Below are 24,207 nucleotides of genomic sequence, written 5' to 3' on the forward strand. Positions count from 1 at the left end.
ACGAACGCTAAACGTGTGCACCTCCAACAAGCAGTCGTTAGCATAGTAGTTATATACATATATGTATACATTTGTAGCTACAGCAAATGCAAGCACACGTAAAGAGGCTGTCATAAATTAAAAAGAAGTTAATAAAACAGCCGCCAAGTGGCATCACAACAAGAAGCGCCAAACTGTGCGAGAGCGCCAAAACGAGTTATGAAAATACAAATTGTATATCAAACAATGTGCGTGTATTAGTGTGAGTGTGTCTGTGTGTATTTGTGTTTATACAAAAATTGTTATAACAAAAAATATATATAAAGAAAAGAAACAAAAACAAGATTTGTCGCTTGTTGTAGTTGTTGTTGGGTGATCTGTGATCGATGACGACGACAAGCGTCAACTGAAAATTGGATTTTTTTTATTTTGGCGCTAGGCCGGCGCCCGCAGCTGCCCCCTAAGAGTGAGAGAGAAACAGCGAGTGAGACAGAGAGAGCGCGCGCACGCTTGTCGGGCTGTCTTGGCTGTCTACTTGAGCCTGACACCTAGCCGAATAGATAACTCGTCGAGCTACATGAAATTTTAATTAAAAAATCTGTCCAAAAATAAAGACAAATTTACGGACAGCCAACAAGCAAATGTATCTGCAAGTAAATGTATCTGCATCTGCAGCTGCGTACGTGAAATTGGATTAACCTGGACAGTTGCACCTTGCGAGGTGCTTTTTTTAATTACCAGAGTTTCGGATTACCATCAACCTACTGCAAAACACAAATCACAGGTATGTGTCGCTCCACTTCTATCTGTATGTGCGCAGATACAAATGTATCTCAAGCTCTGCCAATGAGCATAGCTGGCTGTCAATCAGCATTTGCAAACGTCTAAATTGAAATGGGAAATATTTGACAGCTTGATGGAAATTGGAATTTGTATTTAGAATATGTTTAAATGCTTTCAATGTCGCAAGTTGTGGGAATCTAGGGAAACATTTAAAGAAAAGTTGACGAAAATTAAACAGAAAACATTTGCAACTAAATGCAAATGTTTGTCTCTTAAGCATAAATGTTTTAACTCTCTTAATTCAACTTAAGCTAAGTCTGGGCTTATATTATCCCTTTAAAATTCCCTTTTATTGCAAAGTAGAAGTAGTTGAGTTTGAAGTAAAGTTTAGCTATGACAATTTGCTTGGCTAATTTGCCTGCTTAAGCAATTACTTCTTATACTGTGCGCGCTCTCTCTTTCGCTCCAACTGTTTTCACATATGAATTCATTTGTTCACTCTTATACTTGCACAGTTATGCATACGGTTTGTTGTGATTGTTGTTGTTCTGCTGCTGCTGCCTATACATTTTTTTCTGGTAGCTTGCGCGTTATCTCTGTGCATTTTTGTTGATTTCGATTGCCTACCTACTGCTGGAGCAACAACGATTGTTGCTCACCTTTCGTTTCATTTCATTTCGTTTGGTTTCGTTTTTCCAGCGTGCCGTTGGCCATTGTTTACCCAACAAAGAGTGGAGCCAAGAAGAAGCATACAAAAATTGCCTCTTCCTCTTGTTGTTGTTGCTGTATAAATTTATTTTGTTGCTGTCGTTTTTCGTTCGAATCAATATTGCTGTCAAAAAATGACTGGGGCGGGTTGGGCTGTGCGGGAACTGAAATCTTATCTCTGTGCGTGGCTGCCATGAACATTATTTCATTATTTGTTGTCAAAGTTGGCTGCCGTAGCGACTACCTATGGAAACCTAGAGTTATTTTTGGGCAACTCTTGAAATATTATTGGGGCCAAGCGACACAGCTACAGGTGGCAATGAAGAGCGGGAGAGCGAGAGGGAGAGAGAGAGCGAGACTGGAACAGGACTACCTGCATGAGTGTACAGCTCATTAATCCAGCCTGCAGATGCTGATGGAGCGATAACGATAACGATAAGCCAATTGCATGTCGAGCCGAAACGATTTTCAAATGCTCAGCGAGCGCATTTTTCTTAGAGCCGGAGTTGCTCTGTGTCTGCGTCTTGGCTGGGCTGGCTGGAAGTCTGCGGGTCTGCGTGCCGCTCGACTCTGGCATTTGGAAAATTATAGTTTCTGTGGTCATAAATTATGCGTAACGTGACACCTTTTCCATGTTAGCGACGACGACGACAACGATCACGGCAACAGGTTTGAGGATCGTTGCTGTCGTTAATATTTTATTTCAATTTCTGTTTATTTGCTTTGCGTGGCCACAAAATGATTTCATTAAATTTCAGTTAAATGAAACAAGCAAAAAAAAAGTAAGAAAAGAAAATAAAACAAGCATTTTAACGACAGACGCGTTCAAGGTCTTGGGTCTTAGTCAAAGGAAGTAGCCAAAGGTGCAAAAAAAAATGCAGAAAAATATCAATTTACATACAACAGAGTGGAAAGACAAGGACTGGAAGAGCAGAGCCAGAGGCAGAGGCAAAGGCAACAGCAGAGAGAGGGAGAGAGAGAGGCGCAGGCAGCGGCAGGCTAACTGTGACTGAGAGTGGGAATTGGAATGGGACTGCCTGCTGGCTTGGCCTGACTGGAACTGGAATGGGACACCATGCGGCGCAGTTTTTCTGTTTCTCTTCTTCGTTTTTGTTTTTCGTCTTTTTTTTGCAGCCCGCACATTGCAATTCGAAATATTGCGCAGTGTCACACAGCTAAAGGATCGCTGGCCCGTTCGGACTTCATGCTGTGGCCAAACACTCAAATGCCAGACGAGGCTCGCCTTTGACTTTGTCAAACTGAAAGAGCCTCGCCTCCCGAACAGGTGATCGCCGGCTCGCTACCTGCATCCCATGATCATAAATTATGTTTTTGTTCGATTGCTGTTTTATTGCCGTTCGCCTCGACTTGCCGTGGCCCATAAATTCTGTTTCTTTTTTGCGCAGTTGAGTTTGCTTTTGGGTGTCGCCCGCTTAATTGTGCGGATTATCTCGTTGAAGTTATTCGTGTTTCGCTTTTTGCTCGTCTCGTTTTTTTTTTGATCTACCAAATTTATTGACAAGCGCTTTGACACTCACTCAGTCAGCCAGTCAGTCAGTCAGCTAGTCAGGCAGTCAGCCGCTTGTCACAGTCGCAGAGTTAAGTTGTCATTTGGTATCCTGCTTAACATTTTTGCGACTCCATCAGCCAGCAGCTGTCAACTGGGCGCTAATGTGCATACTAATGTGACACACACGCACACGCACACAGACACAGACACACTTGCATGCACATATTAAGGCACGCTTAGACAGCGGAAACTATGCTCACGCCTGTGTCTAGCAATTAGAATCAAGTTTTTTAGTACAACTGCTAAATAAGTGCGGGCTTTTCATATATCGTATAGCATTGTTGAGCAACTTGAATAGACAGCAGACAGTATGTATATAGAATGGAACTGAAAATAATCTAAAAGCATATTTGTCTATATAAATCAAATGTTATAGATACTTTTCAACAACTGTGTTTTATTTGTCTGATATATATACATAGCTAAATGTATAAATAGATATTATACATATAGATATTATATATATATATATATATATATATATATATATTTTATTTTTTTTTTTTATTTTTATATCACACTCAGTTGTATGGAAGTCTTTAGACTCTGGCTAATAAATGTACTAAATTTCTTAAATATAAAAATTAGTTGTTTTATTAATATAAATAAAATCGCGCTCTTTCTATTCTATACTCTATGCTCCTAACTAGCTGACAGGTAGATTATTCTATATGCCCACATCCTTCCAGCCCTTCTCAGTTCGTTCTAATTATTGGGCCAGCTTGAAATTGTCTTTTGTGGGGCTGAATTGATGTTATTGACAAACAAGTTGTACTTAGCCTGCCATTGGGCTCACTCCGGCGGGCAGCGGCTTCAACGAGCTCACGTTTTTGGACAACCGATAATTTCCATTCGGGCTGAGCAGCGACCCTTATAATTATAAAACCATTTCCAGTGCTCTTGGCTCAAACTCTTGTTTAAACAACATGAGCAGGCTGCAATAACAACAAGACAACAACAACAACAGCAACAGCAACAACAACAACTGCATATTGATTAATTTTGACCACAAGGCAGCCCGCAGAAGGTACTAAAAGAAGCAGAAGAAGGGAGAGGAGGAGGAGCTGCAGGGCAGGGCTGGGCAGAGCCAGTTGCTGAGCTGGCCAGAAAGAATCGTTCATCAAGTTGGAACTGGCCAAGTCAGCGAGCTCGTCTGCTGCAATTCATCAAACTCGAATCTCGAGAGTCGCTCGAGTCGCTCGATTCTCGTTTGTTTGATTTATTTTGCAGCTACTTCGTGTCGTTAGCCCCCGACCCGAAATTGTTGTTGTTGTTGTTGTTGGTATTTAATTTGACATGATTGCTAGCTGCATTGATCATAATTTCGTAGCCAACGAAAATTCCTTTTCCACTATTTGTTTTTAGTCGCGGGCTATTTGAATACGCTGCTGGCCACGGCTATTAGGCAGCTCGTTTATGAGCTCTGTCGGCCCGTTTCAATAGGCACAACAATTAGCCACGTCCAAAAGAAAACAAGCTGCTCGCATGGCCATTTATTTATATAGAAATATTTTGGTCATTTGTTTGGCTTAATTCAAAAATTGCATTGACTCTTCTCTCTCTCACTCACTCTCTCTCTCTGTCTCTATCTCTCTCTCTCTCTCTCTCTCTATCTCTCTCTCTCTCTCTCTCTCTCTGTAGACGCGCCTCTCGGCAACTTCAAATATTTTTCAAACTTGATTTTGAGCGCAGAAAAAATTTGTTGTTGGACTTTTACTTAAAGCCATTGTTTAAAATTTAACTCGTTATTTGTCTTTGCTCAACAACAACTAAAACGAGGCGTCAAATTGCGTTTTAATGGCATTTTGGCTAAACGCTTTTTGTTTATAAAGGGCTTCTATTTATTTATAGATGCTCTGCGTATAGGGTCTAATAATACAGTCAGACAATGTGTGACAAGAGAAGATATATATATATATATATATCCATAAACTTTTAGTAATCCTATAAGTATAGATTGCTTAATACCTAAATGCTGTCTTAACAATCGATTCATTATAGCCATATTTAGCTATGCAACAACAGCTTTAACTCATAATTATTGTATCTGCCTTATCGTTGAACTATATCAATTACCTATCGCATATACACGCGCTATACAATTTAGTTCTTCTATGAAAAACTTATTTGTCTCTAAAGATATTTCAACCACACCTGGCATTTATTGGTTTTAGGTTGCTTTTCGCTTATAATGAAAATCCCAGCCACATCTACTCAACATATCATATAGCTGTCATAGGCTCAATTGATTTCAAATTTAGTTCTTATATGAAAAACTTTTTTATCTGTGTAAATATCTAAGTCAAACTGAAAGTCTTTATGTTTTACTATGTTCATGCTGTATAAGTAAAATCTTATAAATACCAGTCTACTATTTCATATAGCTGTCATAGAAAGAAGTACTCAAATATTTAGTTCTTGTATAGAACAGTTTTTTGTTTTTTTATAGATTTATAAATATATTATATTATATATATTTTATTGTATTATAATATTATATATATTTAGATGTTTCGAGATGCTTAATCTAGATGAGCAAAATGTTTTGAACATTGCTCTGCTATTCCATATAGCTTTCTTGGCTATAGGTGAAGTAAAATTTTAGTTCTTGTATAGAAAACTTTTTTATCTTTGAATATATTTAACTTAAACTCAAAGTTTTTGTGTTTTACTATGCTCTTGATGTAAGAGTAATATCTTATAGTAATTGATCAATTGTATCATAGAGCTGCTATAGATAAATGTAGTTTTCAATTTAGTTCTTCTATAGAAAACTTTTTTATTTTTCTAGATGATTCTGATTTCTAGATTTTTCTCATATATATATACTTGTGCCATATCAAATTGAGCTACTATATCAGCTATATATATACTAGCTATAGTCTGTGTCTGAAGACGACTTCATAGAATGTCACTTCCCTGACTTTAAGTGTATTCAATTGTCGGCTATGAGTAGTTGAGCTCACCTTTCCCTGCTCAAATTGTTGTTAGCTTTAAAACTTATTCCAAAAACAGCGAAAGATGTGCACAAAAAGGTAATCGGAGCCTGGTCAAAGCTGTCTGAGCTGAAAGTAGAAACACGTTTATATATATATATATATATATATATATGTATATATATATTATAATAATGAATCTATGTCTATACTCTACACCTTAGTTTCATATTTTATTTATGTATTATTAGTTAATAGATCTATCTATATATTGTTCGGGCAAGTTTCATATTTTGTTACACTCGACAATAAATTCTTTGTGCTGTTTATCGTGGCATTTATTATGCATCGTTCGGGCTGTCAGGCAGCAACAGGCTATCAATTTTTCAGCGTGCCCAACTGCCAGATACATCAAAAACTAAAAGCGACAAGAACAACAACAACAAAAAGCAAATACAAATAAAAACAAAACTACATTTTAAAGACGAAGTCGAAGACGAAGAAGAAGCAGTCGCAACAGCTGAACAACAGCAAAACTTGTTGCTGTCTAACTGTGTCGCCAAAGTTGTCAATGTTTTGTTGTTGTGCAGATAGATTCCATAAACTAAAATGACAAACAACAACAGCAGCAACAGCAACAGCAACAACAAGGTTAGCGCCTCGCTGCTGATGATGATTTATGAGCGTCAGAAATCAAGTAGAAAATTATGGTAATAGAACAGCGGGGTAGTTAATGCCCCTAGCCCCTATCTAACCCTACCTGTCGCCGCCGCCGCACCCCCAAGCTACACAAACAAAATCGACAAATACACTGCAAGAAAAACAAGTTTCAACTAGAATTTAGTGCACCAAATTTCAATGAAAAACTAAATGTTTGCTTTAGTCTGGCTTCGATGGCAGTTAAATAAAATGTAAAGCATGTTTTTCCAAATGTTTTCATTCAGCACAAATATTTAATATGCTAATTGCCAATGCAAATATTGCGCATACGCCTAGTTGAACAATTTGCATTCATAAATGAATCGAGGGAGACTAGAGAAAAAACTGAAAGTGTCAGCTTATAAATTCAAGCGGGCATGACATGTGGGTGAATACCCGCACTCGCCCTCGCCCTCTCTTTCTATCACCGTCTCTCTTTTTCACGCTCTCTTTGATATTTATGGCAGCGGGGGCAGCAGGCGGCTATCTAATTCATTTAGCAGCATAAAAACCGACGACCAAATGACACCTTGTTAGGGGTTTGACTTATGGTTGCTTTTTCTATGTGTGCGCGTGTGTGTGTGTGTGTGTGTGAGTGTGTGTGGGCTTAGCTGGAAATCTGGCAACTAGGTGTTAATTTCGAACAAGAACAAATGCTAAAAGCCAAGAGAAACATTTAAAATGAAATGAAAAATTAACAAGGCATGCGGGCAAGCGAGGGAAATGCAATGAAAATGACAATGGAAACATAAATAAATAAACAGAAAATAAAACATATTCAACATATTAGCCAAACAAGTTTTGTTCAAACCAAATTCGAACGCAAATGACAATTTAAAATATAAATAAATAAAATATATAAATGGAAATAGAAAATTGAAGTTGACAATTTATGGAAATTTAATTTCAGGGAAAATAAAAGAATTAAATTATAAACTGTATAGTTAAAATATAAACAAATAATAATATTTTCTAGAAATATAGATGTAAATAAAAATAAAAATATAAATATATAAATAAAAATAAAAATAAAAATATATAAATAAAAATAAATATAAACTTATAAAATAAATGAATAAAAAAACATATTATAATATATTAAAAAAATCAATCAATATTAATGTCAAATTTTAATAACTAAAAAAAAAATATATATTAGTTAAAAGTAAATTAGATTTAAATGCAGTTACCAACTAAAATATAAATAAAATAAATTTTTTAAATAAAATAAAAAATATAAATTCAAATAAAAAAATCAAAAAAAAATTTTAATTATAAAAAATATATATATATATATAAGTAAAAAGTAAAATATGATAAATTTGTTTAGATTTGAAATGCATATAAATATATATATATATCTTATATAGATGCTTAGACTGTATATAGAGCTGGGTATTAACCCAGAAATCTAAAGAAATATCTATAAATATTTATGATATTTATTATATTATTTATACAAAATAAACAAGTAAACAAAGTATAGTATAATCGTCTTTATGAGGCAGCATATGAAAATATGCCTTTAATGGTAAACAATTTAATTAAAAGAAGCTGGCTGCAGATAAGGGCAGAGTTTCAGCTGCTGCTGCTGCATGAATTGTTCGATTCCATTGAAATCAGTTAAGAGAAACGAGAAGAAACATATATAAAATATAAAAAACAAAACGAGAAGAAGAAGAAGTAGAGAATATATAAAAAGAAACGCGGCGAGCTTAAGCAGAACTGAGCGAGCGAGCGTCTGACGCGGGAGTTGCTGATGCTGGACAGCAGGAGCAGAGCGATTCGCAAGAGCAAGAGTCAAGCATCATTAATTCTCACCCAAGTGAGCAGCAGACGCAGCTTCTTCTTCTACACAGATCTGTGCATATTTCCAATTAAAGCAACGCGCAGCTCTAATGAACTTGGAAGATATCAATCTACGCGCTGTTAACCCTAAAAACCGCAGGCAAAACAAACCAAAAAAAAAGAAAGAAAGAAGAAAATGTCAGGCTAATTAAAATGAAAGAGAAAGAGAAAGAGAGAGAGGGGGAGAGGGAGAGGGGAGTAAAAGAGCTGAGGCATGCAATATATGTATAATTCATAATGAAAATTGTATCTCAGCTGAAAAGAGAATTATGTATCTTATGTTGTGAGCGAGCGAGAATCAAATTAATTTAAATGCTGCTCGAAAATAGACGGCATAGAGACACGTGTGTGCCTGTCTGCTACTTGTACAGCTGAACTGCACATGTATCTCGCAGATACGCATCTCACTGTTGCATGCACACACATGTGTGTTGTGTGTGCGTGCGTGCGTGTGTAAAGGAAGCGCGTTAAAACAAACAAAAACATATTTTTCTTATAAACAGACGCAACGAAATGAAATTATTTTATTTTCAGGCCGACGTCAGTTTCTTTTGTATCTGTATCTATAGCTGCAAATGTATCTGTCTCTGTAGCTGTGGCTGTAGCTGTATCTTGCTCTCTCGCATCGAAACATAATTAATTTTTGTTTGTTTAAGGTCTGGGCCTGGTCTGTCTGCCGCTTCCTGCAACGCTGAGTATTATTTGCTTTTCTGCCTGCTCCTTGAGCTGCTGCTGCTGCTGCTGCTGCTCATTGGAATTTCAATTTTTTGAAAAACAAAAAAACACAAAACAAAAAAGATACAATACATATTCATTGTGGCTCGTTCGCGCTGAGCATTTCAATTTTTTGGCGAGTCATAAATTTAGCGAGAAAGTCATAAATTAAACATTTGGTAACTGATACGAAAATTTGCAATGCATGTTTATGATCATATATTGCTTAAATGCCATTTATTGACAAAGACAGACAGAGAGAAAGAGAGAGATGGAGAGAGGGAGAGGCTCATAAATTATGCGCTTAATTAATTGGCTTGCCCATATGTCTCGAGAATCGTCCATTTAATTAGGCAGCGTCTCTACAACAGCTTCACAATCCCAGCTCCGTCCAGACTCTGATCACAATCTGTGCAGCTTCAGTCTCGGGGCAGGTTGTTCGCACAGATTTCCATTGAAAAACATACACAAATCTCAAATTTGGTATTTGTATTTCGTTTCGCGGAATTCGAATTTGGTTTTCTATTATGTTTGATTTATGTGACGAGCTGCGTTAGATCTGCTCATCTGCGCCATCCATATAAACTATACGCTGTTTGTCAAACTTCATTTGGTCATTAATCTAGACGCCAAACGATCTATCCATAGTTCATGTATTGATTTTTGCATATCGATAAGTTTTTATGAGCTGGGTTTTTTTAGTGTTTGTGAAAACTGAATACTAATGCATAAGCTGGCTGGCTCTCTAGAAAGATATGTTAAAAAAAGATATGTTTTACGTCTTGTTTTTGTATTAAAATATGCATCACAAAAGCTTGGCAAAGTTATTTAGTTTAATTTGATTTCTTTGAGGTGTAAACCAGGGCTTCAAACACACACAAAACAATATAAGCGAGTTTCCAGGCTCTTAATTTAGTTTAATTTGATATAAACCAGGGCCTCAGACGCATACAAAACAGTTTGAACTAGTTGCCAGGCTCGTGCAGCTGATCCGATTTATTCGTGCGCCGATATATCGTTTAATGCAGTTATCGATGCCAGTGCAATTCCTGCTACCCATCGCAATCTAAATTAATTAATTGCATTAGCAAATGTTGGCATTGAATTTCATTTACTTTTGTTTAGATTAAATTTCATCTGATAGAAAAAGTACAACAAATTTAATATTTAATTATAGTTTTTAGTTTGTCTAGACCTATTTCGAATGCTCTTCAAATGATAGCTGCCAAGTAGTTTGACAATTTCCACATCTCTATTTTTGTTTTTGTTTCGTTTTGTTTTTTAATTAAACAAAAACGCAAACGTTTATAATTAAAAAATTGTCGTTTTATTGTCGTTTGCTTAACTTTATCAGCGGCTCTCGATTTCATTTTTTTTTTCGCTTCGCTGTTACACTAGAGATTACACCTGGCAAATTGAAGGAGGTGTATCAAAGGCGGCACGCACTTGAGTGAGTGTGTGTGTGTGTAGAGTAGACAAAAGATACTATTGTTGTTGTTGGAGTTATCTGCACGCAGCTTGTTAGGCAAATCTTTGCCTGGCAGCACACAGAAACACATACAATTGCACAAGTATCTGTACCTCACTTGTGTTTTCTTTATATATGTATATACATATATATCTATATCTTTTTCTCTTATTTTTTTTGTCGCGCGCTGATTAAACTTGCATTATGGCATATACAAAGCGCGCCGTTAAACTCAAATACAACAACAAATAACAAGGGGACGTCTTTAATAAGAAATAAAAACAAAAAAGTTAATTAAATTGTAAGCGTCGCTGCCCCAACCCCACCTCCCCTATGCCTGAGCAAACTCTGGGCACACGCAACTTCTTCATCATCTGCGGCATTGCCCTTAATCCCATGGCGTGATTAAAGTAGTCCAAAGTGCCTCGGCTCAACATTCTCTCCCACTCTCTCTCCCTCTCTCTCTCACACTGTCTATTTGCTGTTGCCCCTGCTCCCGTTGGTTTTTGTCGCTGCTGCCTTTTGAAGTGCAGTAGGAACAGCTACTTCAATTGTCTTCCGTCTGCCCAAGCGCGCTGGGGCCCAACTTCTGCTCGAGCCATTCATTAGCTAAATATTAACATATTTGCCTAGGCGGCACATAACTCAGGCCGCAATTTAGAACGCCCTCCGCCCACTGAAAACTCTTTTTATTTGTAGCCGCCGCCTACACTTGACGCCCCAAATCCAACCCGAAAATCTCCTAGAAAACCCAACCCCAATCCCAAGCGCTTGGCGCATTCTTTTGGCCCGGACTGTAAATTATGTCGCATTTTACTGCCATTTTCTTTTGCTGTGTCCAGTTTTTCACGCCATTTTCTTTTGTGGCTGTGTCACGACATAAATCAGTCGAGCCTGAAACTTTTTGCTGCCAGGCTCATCAACTTTTACGCTCATTACATAATTAAGTTGTCTCGTTTTAATATTTTCTAATTAAAAAATTTATTAACATTTTGTTATGCTTGTTCATGAAATGAAAAGGGCTATATTAGCTTTGTTTGTTACTCCAATTGTAGTTGAAAGTTTAACCAGGGCTGCAGAGCACGCCAAAGCTGAATTTAACTGGTTCGGTTCACAGTTTTGAACGAACTTTCAGAATCATTTTTGAGCCGATTTATGGGTCAAATTAGTAATCGATTCGCTTAATAATTCACAAAATATAATAATAAATACCAAACAAAAATACCAAGAGTTTAAAGTTAAATACTGCTAAGCTGTGTATTAAAATAGTATTAAAATAGGTGTATTAAATAGAAAACAAAACTATATATCTCATAATTTTAGAGATGAAGAGCTGGATCTTAGGTTTGCTCTACAGAAATCCCTTTAAAAATGTAAATCTAAAATTGAACATGTATTATGCGGTCGGTTCAGCTCGACCTCTTTGTTTATGACTGGGCCTTTGCTTAAGCTTAACCAAAATAAAGTTTTGATAACTTATCTAATTTCTTTACATTTTTTCCCATCTCATTACAGCTGAGCTTGAATTTGTAAGAAGGAAGTTGAAAAGGAAAAACAAAGCAAAGGAAAAATAAAACAACGGAATGGAAAACATGGTAAGCTTAAAGACTTCAATATATTTATATATATATATATGTGAGTGTATAAATAAGATGTTATAAAAGAGAGCAGCTTAAATGGGGATAAACGAAAAGTAACTTAAACCAATTCAGGCCTTAACAATTGCTGCTGCTGCGGCCGCTGCTGCAACAGCTTTCCAATTTCTTAGCTCATAATCTGCTTGTCGTGTGGAAAAGCATCTTACTTCGAGCTTTTTCAGTTTCGTGTCATAGACACGACCGACTTGACCTTAGTTGGGAGCAGCAGCTGTTGGCTACTTCATAGCGCTTAGTTTGCCACGGAATGGAGCATGAGTGCAGTTGAGCGCCTGACCCTGTGCAATTGACCATGCCGCATCGCCTTCATCATCGTCGACGTTGTCGTCGTCAGATACTTTTCAACGCCAATTTTGCACTTCAAACTGTTGGCATCCTGACTGTGGCTTCAACTGTTGTGGCTGTGGCTGTAGCTGTGGCTGTGGCCGTGGCTCTGACTCTTGTTGCCGTGGGCGATGCATCTACAGACGCGACTTGTTGCCCCATTGTTGGTTACCCTTTTCGCAACAGCCTCAGCATTGGCTCGTCTCGAGTCGTAGTCTGGGCTTTTCACTCTGCGTGCATATCTCTTGCCACTTTAACGTTAACGAGCTGTTGACTTCTTTCTGCTCGCCGACAGCTGAGTGTGTCTCCTGCTCTGCCTCTCGCTTCTTGGCATCTTCATCATTTAGCCCGCTTTAGTTGCAAAATATCCTTTGCTTAAACTTTTTATTCAGCTACCTGTCTCTCTCTCACTCTCTCACCCTCTCTCTCTTCCTGTTCTTTCAGTCTAGTTAGCATGGCTGCCTCGCGTTGCCTGTGCTTAACTTGTTTCTTGTTGCATGTTGCTGCTGTCTGCCTGCCTTGTCTGGCCATCTGGCTCAGCTTTTGTGGCTTACTCACTATCAAAATGTTTTGGTTTTGTAATTAAACCTGAAAATATTTCCATAAATTCTGTTCAATTTTTTTCCGAATTGTTTTTCGTGTTTACTTGAAAAATGCACAAAATTAATTAAATATGCCAAACATGCCACGATTTCTTAATTTCTCAAGAGTTTATGTAGCTAAAATTCTCAGCATGTGGCAGCGGCATTTTTTTTTTTTGATTTTGAAGTTTACTGTTAATTGAATTATAATTGTGAACTCGCCTGCGCCCTGCCCCCTGCCGCTATCGTTCGCTCTCTGATTGATCACGAAGCATGTCGAGCAGTCAATCAAATGCACAACAACAAAATATAGATTTCCATAATAATTCTACGATTTGTTTATCCAGCCAAGAGGCGCGGCATTTAATTACAAATGCCACTGAGGTAGGCAAGTCAAAAGGGAGTGGAAAGTGCGCTCACAATTGAGATGTTGAACAGAGAACAGTAACTGTACTCTAGTCAGTGTGTCCGACTAGCAAATACCCTGAGTACAGGCAAAAGCTGTTCCGTCATTCGTCAACTCAGTTCGACTTATACGCTTTGATTCTGATTTGAGCTAAAGTTGCAGAGCAAATTTGAGATGTGCAGCTAGACCAAGTAAATATACCCAATGCTTATCGATAGTAAGTAAAAGGAACGAGTTATCGAGCATCAAATTAATCGTGACTGGAGTGGAATAATGAACTGAGTTGAGTTATACATTCTAATTAAAAACATTAACTCTTTGTAATCTGCCACGCCCACTTCTGCCTGCCATACACTTGCTCAAAAACAGTCTATCCACAATTCACAATTTTCAATGGGAAAATATTATTGTCGCCTATAAAGCATTTCACTCTTTAACTTTTATGGCTAGCAATTCTTTTGAGAACTCGCATAAAAACATATTTTAGCTCTGGGATAGTCGCATTAGACTAATCATTAATTAGTTGTACATGTGCGTAGAATATTAGAGAACGAATGTTTCCCATGAGCTGAGGGCTTTTCATTACAGCACTTAATGTTGTCTTATGTGACATCTGGTGCGGCCATTACCTGATATTAATTGACATGCTGCAGAGGCCGTAAAACCAAGTTAGACTCATATAGAAAAGTGTTCACAATTTTGGCCAAAAGAGTGACTCATAAAAGCTGGCTATAAAACTTTTTCTAGTCTTGATAAATATCTAGATATCTAGATATATATATATATGTGTACATATACATATATATCCTAGCTATTTGCTACATTGAAACAATTCAATTGGCGTCAATGTAAACAAAAGTTGGCAGCAGGAAAAGAAAATGAAGAAGACGTAGAAGAAGTTGTGGAGCGTCTCAGGCATGCAGCGGGAAATAGCCTAAAACCATGAGCCACCGAACCACCCGTCGAGTTGCCTCATATTGAGTGCGTGCATCAACATCCAATATTCAACATTTAACATTTAACATTCAACATTCAACATAGTAGATTGAGAACTGAGCATTGAGAACATCCCTCGGTGCTGTTTCCGCTCAGCGATTTGCCTGATTGCTTTGGCTGTTGAAATGCGCGCTTGAAAAAATAAACCAAAAAAGAAGAAACTACAGCAACAACAACAAAATACTCATGGAAAAACGCATAAATTATTTGCAGCAGGGTGAGCGGGCAAATTAAGGTGACCATATGTGGCCGCAGGGCAGAAGCACCCAACCGGGTGCCCTCTTCCACTCCCACTCCCACACGAGCCAAGTGAAGCAAGAAAAACAGTACATAAAATCAACAAACAGCAAATGAGATGCTGAGATGCGAGAAAAGAAGAACAACAACAGCAGCACCAGCAGCAATATTTGAAATATGCCCTGGAATGAAATTCTTGAGCATTTGCTTGTATGTTTCAAATAAACTTCGAAATGCATAAATAGTTTACAACAATAACAACAGGCGGGCAAGCAGGCAGGCAACAGCTACAACAACAATAACAACTAAAATAACAACAACAGGAACAAGTGCGTTGATTGCAGGCAGCCCGCACTTTCATAAGGCATAGGAAGAATGCAGCAGGAAGAGAAGCGTGGGCTGCATCTATTTTAAAGAGCTCGCAGCGTCTGTCCATTGTCTGCCTGTACAGGCGCAGAGTTCATTGCATTTGCCAGCGAGAGATCGCCGCCACGCCCCCATCCATTTCGCTGCTCATTTAACGCATCGATGGAAGCACGTCTGGGCATTTTGGCAATGGGCACAGCAGAGAAATTTAGGAAATACAAGCTAACGCGATATATTTAATATCGATATACAAAAATACCGAGTGCAGGCAATTAGTGCAAAATTTTAGTGCCATTTTGAGTAATTATGCAAAATTAGATACAAATGCTGACAGCATTTTGCAACACTAAAAAATATTTGAATTCTGCATAAGGAGAAATATCTTGCAATGTACACTTTATAAGGCAAGATATATGCTGAAAAATACCTAAAATAAATGTAAATTTATTTGATATCTTTATGAACTAAATAATTTACTTAAATTTTGAAATTTTCCCAATTTTTGAAGCTAATGCTTCCAGTTTGGTATCAATTAGCATATTTTAAAACGTTCCTGACATGGCATCAAAACACAGCTGCTATCTCCACTCGGCAAGTTTACAATGTACTCGAAGTAATTCCATAGATGGAAAAAAAAACAATCCCAACTGCAGATCTTGTCGTGGCAGGAGTTTTGTCTACTCAAGAACCTGTGCATAATTTTTTTGATTGACTAGCGCCCTGGCAAGCGAGCAGAGACTAAAGTCAGCGTCTGCGCTGGTTGTCAACAACAATATACACATACATATATATATACATATATGTAAAAACATATAAAAATAGCAGCAGGCCTGAAGGTAGAACTCGAAAAATGAAGTTTCCACACAGGCCCATTAGCATTTCTGCCACATATGGCAGGCAAATGGAGGAACCCACAAACCAGAGCCAACACCAATCTCTGAACCAGGCAGACAACCAAACCAAACAATGCAGGCGAACTGCTATAAAGACAGAGCGAGAAAGGAGAGAGCTACAGCGGACGTACTACGTTTTTTTATACGACTTTTTCGTAGGCGTAACATGTGTGGCATAAACAAAGCCCAAAAAGTAGATATAAGATACTCAGCAGCTAACAGATACAAGATACAAGATACACTAGCCGATTTAGATGTGTGTGTGCGTGTGCGTGTGTGTATGTTTATACAGGAAGGCGTGAATGCGTTGATAGCAACAGCGACTAGTCTATTGCACTTCTCCTACTTTGACTACTTTTTATGGCCAGGGCATGCAATAAAATTATTTACGATGCCATAGCGCCAAATATGCCGGAGACGATTCTAACGGGCAGCGCACATAAACCCCATGTCACTCCCAAAAAAAACTGCTACACTCTGTAAATTGGCCACAAAAAAAGGGAATGATAAAAATCAAGTAAAAAGTTTAAATTTACGAGTACTTGGCTTATTATTTCTATATCTGAAAATTGCTTATTTGAATTGAAGGCGTAAATATTGTAGAAATAACAGCGATATGTTGTGTGCGAGGGTAGTATGAACAATTTATGACTGGCTGCAAGTAGATCGACAGTTGAAGTAATGAAAATTTTTATCAATGTATATATTATTTGTTAGATTAAAAACGAACGATAATAAATCAATGTTCAATATATATATATTTATTAACGCTTTAATTTGTTATGACTACCATCTTGCCTTTCATACTATCGATATATAGATTTTGCTTGAATGATAGCAGAAGGCGGTCTATAACTTGGTCGTTTTGACTTCTGATTAACAATCAAGGGAATCAAGTGAAGCTTATTGGATTATTGATTTTTGTGGTATGATAAAAAGCAGCTGTTCCTTTTTCGATTTTACTTGTATTCTAACAAAAGCCAGCCTATCGACATATCGATACTTAACTTACAATTACCAAATTGATCGATATATTCATATGGCTGAGATAACAAGAGAATCAAAAAGGAGTCTGAGCTATCTATAAGAACATAAAACACTTGTGATAATATACAAGCAACCTATCGATAATTCGATATTTGATTTTCGATTACCAAAGCTAAATTTTCAAAAACAAAACAAAACACTTATGATAGATAAGAAACGTGAAGAACAAAGCAGTCGCGGTAAGGCAGAGCTACAAAGCACTTATCAAAAAAATTCACGGCTAGCTTTGACCCGTGTCCGGCTGTCCGGATCTTTAAACTGTTGCCGTACGGAAAAAGCTGACAGCTCTTCGATACGAAGCAAAGAAACAGAGTCAGCGACATTTGTGATATTTGAGAGTACAAAGTTCAGGCTGTCAGACAGCCAAATGGAAGAATCAATATTCGGACTCGAATTCGAATTTGGATTCACTCGAGACTCGAGAGCTGAGTGTCGAGAGGGGAAACGGGAGACGGGAGACGGGAGACGGGAGACTCGTCCACTTTCCCAAATAGAAAATGCTTTTTTGGCGGCTTTTTCACTTTGATTTCGTTGCGGGAAACCGTCGAGCGATAAGCGAGCGATTTATTTATGATTTTGTACGATTTGTGGTGGCTGCTGCTGCTGCTGCTGCTGTTGCTTTCATAAATTTAAATTTTGTTGGTGTTGGTGCTGGTGTGGCCCTTGTTTCAATTAAGCAATTGTTATAAATTGTTGTCGATTTTTGTTGGTGCCACTTGATGTTGGATTGATATATGAATGTGCCGTGTCGATAAGATTGCCCAGACTAACCAGTTATATACTATATAGTATATAGTATATAAATATATATAGATTAGATGTGGGCATGCATGCAAATTATTGTTATGAACAATTTGGGCATTAGCCACAGCGCCATAAATTATAAACGAGATGCCTCATTGAAATTCCTCGCTGGCCTAGAAGACGACGCCCAAAACTCGAGGGGAAGAGCAAAAATATTTGTTTTTTTTTGGGTAATTTGTTATGCATTTTGGATTAGCTAAAGTTTATAACTCAGGCAGGGTGTTAAATTATGCACATTTATTTATATTGGTTTTTGTTGTCTTTGGCTATATATATTTATATATATATATATATCTGTTGTATATAGCTTCTAAATAGGTAGCTGAAAGCTTACGCAACTAATTGATTTTGATATTTATTTAGAGTTTTGGTTTTGTCTGCTGCTTCTTTGCAAGCAACAAGAAAAACAACAGGAATGCCATTAAAAGCCATTAACTGTAAACTTAAACGCATGCCAGAGACAGTCAGCGGGCCAGCGGCAGTGGGCGGGCTTCCAGGCAGGGGGAGTGGGCTTGGCGGGAGGGGGGCAGCCGCGTGTTTATCGTTCGGCGTCGGGTCGCACGCATGCCAACAAAATAAACCACGCTAGCAAAGCCATTAAATACAAGAATATAATACAAAGCAGGCTCCCTCCCTCGACGGAGCAATGAGGAGAAAAGCAGCAAACACAACAAACAGCGAGACAAACGTAGAGAAAAATCAATGCCAGGAAGCCACCCACCCAGAAGTGAAGCAGATTTGTAGCTACAGGGCGTATGCGTAATGTAACAGAGCAGCCATGTGTGTGTGTGTGTGTGTGTGTATTTTTACACAGAACAGCGGCGACAAATTTATGGCATTGAAATACAAACCAGACATTGAGACGTCGACAAGGAATTTCACCAAAAAACCTCCAATTGGCGCAAAGCTCAAGAATTTCGCCAAACAAAATAAATAGAAACCCGGCAAAAATAAAGTAAATAAAAAAATAAACTATTAAAAAGTACAATTTATGAGGCAGAAACAGAAAATAAACAAAATTGTTGCCATTGCATTCGGCAATGCACGAAAAAAAATAAAATTTTATGTTGCGGCAACATGTTGAGCTAATGAGCCTAGCAACATTGTTGCGACGCTTTGTTATGCATAAAAATAGCCATAAATAAAGTAGGACACACAAACAATTAATAGCAAACAAAAAAAAACAACAGATGAATTGAGGTATTTTGCAACTACAGGCGAAATTGACTAAGATGAACAAAGTTGTTATATTGTTAAGAAAAACAGTTGGTTAAAGTGTCTTTAGCCGAAGACTTAAATATTTTATGTGGATGCATCAAGACAGATTTCGCTAAAGCGAAGCTTTACTGTGCACAGGTATTTCTAGCCAAGGCTAAAAACAAGCAATTAAGCGCAGCATAGTAGCTGCTACAGGAGTCAAAGTTTACACACAGCACACACATTGCGAGAGGGAAAGAGAGGGAGAGAGAGAGAGTCACACTCAACACCTCAACTCCCACTCTTGACAGACCATTAATTATCCATGTCAGCGACATTTTGTCACACAGAGAACAATGCGAGAGCGACAGAGACAGAGTGAGAGATGTGGAACAGCGTCCATGACGATAATGATGGCGACAACATCCTAGCAACATATATGTGTGTATATAAACATATATATGTATATGTATGTACGTATGTATTTCACTTAATTTCCACACAGACATTAATTAATACGTGTGCATAGCACAAGCGAAAGAGAAGTTGGGCCAAATAGGAAGTTGTAGCTGTTGTTCTCATAGACGACAACAAAATGGCACTAAAAATGTTGTTGTTGGTGGCGCGAGGGGCTAGGAGCTGTGGGCTAGGGATACAGGGCACAACATGAGCCATACATAGTCAGCTCGTAACATGCATCATTCATGTGGTCGTTAGTTTGACGCATTCAAATGTCCATAAAAATTGTGTTTATTGAGCGAAAGACACACACAGAGAGGGGGGAGGGGAGGAGGTGTATAGAGCGGGTATTAAAACAAGTTGCGCTCTGTGTCAATGTCAAGCATAAACACATTCTATGCTGCGTACGTTTAATTGCCAGAGTCACCCCTCTCTCTCCCTCTCTCTCTCTCTCTGTCTCTCTCTGTAATTCGAAATCCCACATCTAATGGCAATATAAACATTTACGATCCCAATATGCGTTTCGGCCACCAAACAAATTAGTCATAAAACGCAGTCGATTATTAAATGCCGTAAATATAAATCATCGAGCGGCTCTTAAAATGGCAATAAACATTTTCTTTTTATTAATAAAAATATAATAAAAAAATAATACAAAAAAATTACAGCCATAAAACGCGTAATGCCAAATAAAACCAAATTGATTGTCATCAAATTTACTTTTTTTAATAATAATAATATAATAAAATAAATGTAGATATTTATTGAAATTAGAAAAATGCTATAAACTTAACTGTTTTGCCATAAAAAAGCAAGTAAGTGTCTAGCGCGGGAGTGCCTGACTAGGAGATACCCTGAACACAGGAAAGAGAGCTGATATTCTTGTCATTCTATGAATATTTTTCTGATTTAATATTTTCATTGAGTTATTTTCATTTGAGCTTTAAAAACCTCTCCGGTCTGCCCCAGAAATCAGCTTTTGACACTTCCCTTTGCTTTGAGGCAAGTTCATTTCGTGTTGTCTTTAATGTTATCACAAATTGTGCAGCAACTGCGTTGTATGACAAAAGGCAATTCGTTTTTAATTGTTTTTTTATACCGAGTCGAGTCGTTCCGCCCTCCTCGCAGCGTAAAGGGTTAAAAAGCAAGTCCAACTGTCAAAATAAAATGCTGGCTCATCCAGCAAAATTTCCATATGAAAAACAAATCTGCCCAGAGCCAAGAGACACAGTGGGACAGAGAAGGGAAAGGCAGAGTTGGAGTGTATATAGAGTGTGTGTGTGTGAGAGAGAGGGAGGAAGTCGCACACCAACATGTAATGCCTTTTTAGCGACACTTGACACTCTTTTGTGTGTGTTTAGTCAGCCCGCGTGCGTTTCACAGCCCTGCACCTTGGAGCCACCCTATTGGGCCGGCCATCCAGCCGTGCCGCCCTCTCGCCTGCCCGTTGCAGCTGCAGTCGTTGCGTTATTAGCAAAATTTTGCTGCTGCCTTTTGCCAAGACAACAAAACGGGCCAAAGGCAACGGCAAAGGCAAAGGCAGCGGTGGCAAAAGAAATCGGAAATTTAATTTTATTTTCATGTTTCGTTTTTGTTTTGTTGTTGCTGCTGCTCGTCCCGTTGCGTCGTCCTGCCCACCCGAAACAGGCAACTCTCAGCGCCTGTCACTTTGTCCTTTTTTCTGCGGTGTCATTTAGCTTCCCCCGCCGAAAACAGTTTGTGCAAAAAATTTAATAATAGAAAACACTCTCGGAAAGTGGAACGACAGCAGCAGCAGCTGAAATCAACCCCTCGGCCAAAGGCAGCTTCGTAAGGGAAGAAAAAACAAGAATTTGTGTCGCATTGTTATTTATGTTGGGCTTACAAAGAGACATTGCAAATCGCTCAAAGTTTCCTGCTCAACATTATCTGCTACAACTATAATTTATGCATTTGCCTCATTATATAATTCATCACAACAAAAAGCCTCAAATGCGATCCCCCGAGACAAATATCGTAATCAGCAAAGCCAAAGCTCAATGGAGTTAAAAGGCAGGGGCAACACACTCTAAGGCAATAGTGAGAGAGAGAGCGAGTGCGCTAGAGAGTAGGCGAAATCCTTCTGTCCACTTAATTAAAATTTAATTGTAGAAACACAAAAAAAGCAACAACAATTAGAAGAGTAACTTTGAGTCAAAGAGCATTTAATGATAGCCAGCATTGCACTTGCTATCCGCCAGTGGGCGCTACACAAATACTCGCACACACACACACAGAGAGATTGAATTTGTATGCAGCGCACAAAGCAACAAAAGCAGCACACAAAAAAATACAAAAACATCAAAGCGCAAAAGGTCTGGCAGAGAGCTCTCGAAACTCGGCAGCTGAACGAAACGAAATTCACTAGGCGCTCCCAGTTTGCTGCTGCTCTCTAAGCAAAACGTCAAAAGTAGCAAATAGTGTATCCTGGCGCCCTCTGGCGGCAGCGGCAGCGGCAGCGGTAGCAAAAATTGCGCATTTAAATGTCAATGATTTTAATGGGCGGACGCGGACGCGTAAAAATCTTGAGCCAGTTTTGTTTATTACGTTGACGTTTGCAAAACCACACACAGAAGCTCAACGCGCAGCCACCCAACCACCCAGACAAGTCCCAACAGGACACACTGTGGCCCAGCTGTGGCTCAGTTGCTCGCTGCTCGCTGCTATATTTGTTTCTGCTGCGTTTGTAAGGTCATGGAACTTGTCTGCATTGACTTTGTGGTCGCACCGAAAGGGGGCGCAAGTGTGCAGGGGGCCCGCTTGACTGCCGGGTAAAGTTTTTCATTTCTCATTTGCACGCAGGGGAGGGAGAACGAGTGAGAAAGAGAGAGACGGAGAGACGGCCCTCGTCAACTGGCAGTCGACAAACTGTTTTCATTTTGCGCCGCTACGCGCTTTTTGATGCCGCCGCCAAGTCAAAACAGTTACTCCTGACCTCCCCCACCTATCTTACCTGTACTACTCTCCGCCCACACCTGATGCAGCTGCGCCCGCTACACTTTTGTTCCTTTGGTAGTGAGTTTTTCAATTGATTTTCGCGGTTTTGCCTGTGCAGCAGCAGCCAAGGCCAACTTCAGGTATTTTCTTTTTTTTTTCTTTTTGCCTGGTGGGCGGAGGCGGCACTGTTGCACCTGTGCTCTATGAAACTATGCTCCTGTTGCTGCTGCTGCTGCTTCTTCAACGCTTCTTTGTGCGCAGCGATCCATAGAAAAGTTTAAGTGCTCTGTGGTTTGCAAGTTTCTTTTCCGTTTCATGTTTTTTCGTTTCATACCGTTTCATCGTTCCCTTACCCTTTTCACAAACGTTTCTGATTGATTGCCTCCATTGGTGCATACGATAACTTATCGATTAGCGCGCGTCTATGAATATAGTTTCCTTAAGCTAAACGTTTTCTGCTATTGTTGACATAGAATTTATTCTAGTTGAGAAAAAGTTTAATTGTGTTTGTGTTTTATAATATATCGATAATTATTTAAATATTTAAATTATATTTTTTAATAATATTTTTCAACAATTTATTGATTGTTTTGACTTTTTCTTAGCGTATCTCTTAACATTTAGTTAATTGGTAATTAAAAATTAATCGGTTGATAATGTATCGATTTATGACTGTTGTATAATTCATTAAAACGAAAATATCAATAATTCATTGATTCCATTCAATTGTATAGTGACTATATAAAGTAGTGTAGAAGAATGCTCGATAGTTAATCGATTATGCTCAATTTATCAATCATTTATCGATAATCGATTCGATTCATTATTTTCCGCGCTTTGCTTTAGATTTGATACGCCATTTATTTACGTTTCGCAGCACTGTTATCGCCTTTGCACATGCTATGGGCGTCAACTGTACTTTGTATTTAAAGCAAACATCACTTGCTACCTGTTCGCATGTCTGTCCGTCTGTCTGTCTGCTGTCTCCTGTTTGTTTGTTACTCGTTGTTGTCGCTGACTGCGCCTGCGCCTTGTTTGTTTAATTAAAACAGTCAAGCTGTAGTTGTCGCTTGTCTGGCTACCAACTTTGGTCACAGCTTCCGCCAACGTCTGCATTGCTGATGATGGCGTTGCTGTTGGCTGTTGGCCGTTGGTCGTTGGCTGTGGCCTGTTTACTGCATTGAAGCGCAGCCATTCACCAATTTCCAAGCGCTTTGGCACGCACGCTCGCACGCATATCAGCCAGCGATCTCCACTGGCGATCTCTCCAGCCAGATCTCTCTCTGCTTCTCTCTCTTACAAGTCTTGCAGTCAAGTCTTGGGTAAACATGAGTGTGGCTCGAGAGCTTGTGCAAACATTGTTGAGACTTGTTGGCAGCGTGATTTTGTATAAATTCTAGAGTCGGCCGCGTCTTCCTCTTCTGCTGTTGCTGCATGATTTGCAAAACGAATGCAATGCCTCCGCCAAGTCTTTAAGTCGTTGGGGCTTAGTTTAGCCGTTTGCTGGTAATAATTTGTTACTTGTAACGAGCAACGACTCGCTCGCTTGTTAACAATTAAATAAACAATATGAGTCGCATTT

The 24,207-nt window shown here is 38.6% G+C and overlaps 1 protein-coding gene across 1 annotated transcript in view; it reads left to right on the forward strand.

Annotated features, from left to right (window-relative positions):
* Positions 1 to 291: 291 nt before the first annotated feature.
* Positions 292 to 24,207, forward strand: part of LOC115482744 (frizzled-2) — a 29,434-nt gene continuing 5,518 nt past the window's right edge. The window contains exons 1-2 of the mRNA XM_030222896.1: positions 292 to 763; positions 12,221 to 12,300. The gene's annotated coding sequence lies outside the window, so the exon portion shown is untranslated. The remainder of the gene's footprint in view (positions 764 to 12,220; positions 12,301 to 24,207) is intronic.

Source organism: Drosophila hydei, unplaced genomic scaffold (genome assembly GCF_003285905.1).
Source record: "Drosophila hydei strain 15085-1641.00,03,60 unplaced genomic scaffold, DhydRS2 tig00000001-arrow-pilon, whole genome shotgun sequence".
Lineage (NCBI taxonomy): Eukaryota > Metazoa > Arthropoda > Insecta > Diptera > Drosophilidae > Drosophila > Drosophila hydei.